A 3,688-nucleotide genomic window follows, 5' to 3' on the forward strand; every position below is an offset into this window, starting at 1 on the left:
AGTTTGACTTTTGGTTTGGGACAAATTTGGAAGTGAGAAAGTGGTTGAGGGCTTTGGAGCATATCACTAAGCACTTTGAGCAAGCAAGCCATTAAGCAAGACCTCATCCCTTCTTAATAGTATTGGCTTTCCTATGGACTCAATGTGATCTTGGATCACTAAAATAGAAAATGTAGAGTCCTGAGCTTTGAGCTTGAGCCAATCCTTTGTCCTTAGCATATTGAAGGGGTTCCACATCCTCTAGTCCATGCCACTCCATTGTTGAACTTGTTTGAAACATACTTGGTAGAAACATTAGTCCAACAAGAGATATGTTGACATTAATTACCAAAATCACCCAGGGAGCACTTGTGCTTTCAGACGGTTTTTTACATCCCCGTTTCTGATTAATGCATCACACACAGTTTCGTCAAAGGGTCTCTGATCGTAGTGTCGTGTTAGCAGCATCCTGTAGTAGTGTTCCTTCTCTCCATCGTAGCGAAGGTGCAGTCGGCGTTGCCGATGAAACAGGCGAATGCTACAGAACCTCTGATGGCCCTACAACAGTGGTAGACAAGAACCTCATCCCGCACGCATACTTGGGCGATCACGATCCGCTGGTCCCTGTCAGGAGACGAATGGATGGGCACAAGGTCTAGTCCTGCAACCTTGTGCTTTCTCGTCCCGTAAGTACTGCTGGAACTCTGTGAGGCAGAGCTTCACCAAGTCCGGATCATTGGTGTATACCACATTCAACTAGGTGCAACCATGGGACTTAATGGCGAACTCAAAGGTGAACTCCTTTCTGAAGTCCATATCTAGCAGGCTCACCCCTCGGATCGCCATTGGAGTCTCCTCAAGTGAACAAGTGGATAGGCGGCAGTAGTTCGTTTTTCAGCTCCTGGGGAACTGGATTCAATAGTAAACTGAGTGTGTACAGGTGACAACAGTTACTACCTCTCCCTCGCCCACTGCACGCCCGACAGAACATGCACCCTCGGCGCATTCAAATGCCTCCATTAAGAAACCTATTCCGGCCACACGTCAATTCACGAGTGGGTCTGTATTGGTACTGTAATAACAAGTGTTAGTGGTCACTTTACTTAAATTTAATTAGCTTTAATAGAAATTTATTCTTAAAACAAGCAATGCATTGGCTCGTTCTATTAGTGCCACATGATCAACATGCAGAACAACTCGAATTATTATTCTCAGGACGCACACGATCAACACATTTGTCGCACTTTCACACAAATAATACTACCAAGTTTGAAATGTTTGTTATGGTTGCTGTCCTCTGCATCATCATGCCGTGTTTCCCAGCTTGCAAGATCCAGAACCAACAAATAAGATTCAAATAATAAGTACATCAAAGATGCCTACACATCTCATTGATTCCCAGCTTGCAAGATTTAGAACTAACAAATAAGATTCAAACTATAAGTACAACAAAGATGCCTACACATCTCATTGATTCCCAACTTGCAAGATTCAGAACCAACCCATTGGATCCTTTTGATAAACTGAATATCGGGATTAAATCCATCTTGGCTAGCCGTGTCATACAACCCAAGAACTTGGCAAATGTTCTTGACCATCACAACATCCGTAATTGAGTATTCATGTTTGCACAAATAAGAAAGAGCATGATTACTATAATAGTGGTACTAGTTGAAGAAAACTTTATTTCCAAAATGAGAAAACATTGCGATAGAATAGCTTTATTTAAAAAAATAGAACATTAGCACAATATGACAAAGCACAATCATGTTGATAAAGGACAGTACTGACCGGTGTGAGGGGCCCTATGCCGCCACGACTCGATGTGGTGAACCTGCAACTCCATTCAGATGAGGCCAGCCTGGAGATCCATGATTCAATTCATGCGCCTTTTTTCTGCAGTTCACCTGAAATGAAGCAAAGATTGCATCATTCAGCTAGCAAGAACTACTTGCTCTTGTGAGCCGGCAGGTTCTTCTTTACTAGTTGCACTAAAATTCAGCAACATTAAGGTTGGCTGTCCTGCTCATGTAAGGTGCAACTATAATTTGCTTATCCTTTTGTGCAGTTCCACTAAAATAAAGTGCCATTGTGGTGACAGTGACGACTCATCTTGCAAAGGCTAATAAAATGTTGCACGAGATTACCAGCAGAATTTGATGGAGATTTTGGAAACTCCAATCACCAATTTGTGCAGTTCCACCAAAATTGAGTTACCCACGTGAAATTTTAGTTGAACTACACAAGAAACTCATTCCAAAAAAAGTGTTTTGTGTAGTTCACCCAAAGGTCACAATAGCAACAAGGTGAAATGGATATCCCTATCTGCACAAAAAGATAGAGAGTAAACAGTTGTTGGTCAATAAGAATATACGGAACATACACGAAATGAAAAGAAGCATCTTAATTATGTTCATGGCAATCACGCAAGGATGGTAGAAATTTTAAAATGTCAGCAATGCTTCATGTTACCGGAAGCATTACGATCAACAATGACATTCGTCAAATATGGGATTACTTTAATGGTGGCATTGCTTGTTTACCAGATACAGTAAATCAATAGCAGCTAAAGAGTTGGTTTAAGGGCATGGGAGCATGGGGACACCAGGTCACTCAACAGCGTAAAGAAGCAACTTACTTATCATACTAGGGAAAACAGCAGGAGTACCATTTGTAACACAGTTTAATTGCATCATATCACTGGAGGCATTAGATTAACAATAACACTAGTTAGACATGTCCTTAAGGTAACAGTGTGATCTCTTCACTTTACATGTGCACTTATATTAACAATAGCAAAAATTTGGTATAAGGACATGCGACAGTGGACGCATCAGCACAATGTACCTACAAGGAGGCATAAAGTGGTGATGCCGAGTTTGTTCATGCTCTGTGAGGGCAGCAAATCTAATCCTGGAGACCTTTTACTATGTGAGAGCAGCAAATCTAATCCTGGAGACCTTTTACTTTGTGAGGGCAGAAAATCTAATCCTGGAGACCTTTTACTATGTGAGGGCAGCAAATCTAATCTTGGAGACCTTTTACTATGTGAGAGCAGCTAATCTAATCCTGGACATACTCTGTTGACTTGTCCACCAGCTGCCACTTTCTATCCTTTTTTCAACCAATAATAGATCTGTTCCTTATCCAATTTGTACTGTATTTTCCCATTATTTCCCTTTTCAACCAAGATACTGGTTGGGTATCCGGTCTCTACTACTTTCCCCATGTTATTTCCTCTTTGAATCAAGTCCTAGATTCATGCTACGACTTTCCCCCCTTTCTTCGTTGTTTGAACCAAGTCCTAGATTCGAATGATTGAAGTAGATTTACCTCTAATAATAATAAAAATTTAGGTGGATTTGGAAGAGCTGATGGAAGTAGAAAAAGATGCACATGTAGACACGTGGGGAGCTGGGGCAGTAGAGCAAGGGCGCTTTCGAAGAACTTGTAGCTAAGGGTCGTCAGGATGTCGACATCGGCAGGTCAGATCTACACACAATACGACAGGGAGGAAGAAGGGTCGGAGGACCACCTGAGCCGGCGCTGTGTAGGAGAGAACGGCACGGGCAGAGGATCGAGCCCCGCCGGCAGCTGTGGGTTTCCTCCCTTGCTGGCGATGACCGCGTGAACGATGCACCTTAGTCCTCTACACACATCAGACGAAGGGATCCGGTCGGATCTATGACCAGCGGTGAGCAGAGAGAAA

Source organism: Triticum urartu, chromosome 7A (genome assembly GCF_056163025.1).
Source record: "Triticum urartu cultivar PI428250 chromosome 7A, HENAU_Tu73, whole genome shotgun sequence".
In the NCBI taxonomy this organism is placed as follows: domain Eukaryota; kingdom Viridiplantae; phylum Streptophyta; class Magnoliopsida; order Poales; family Poaceae; genus Triticum; species Triticum urartu.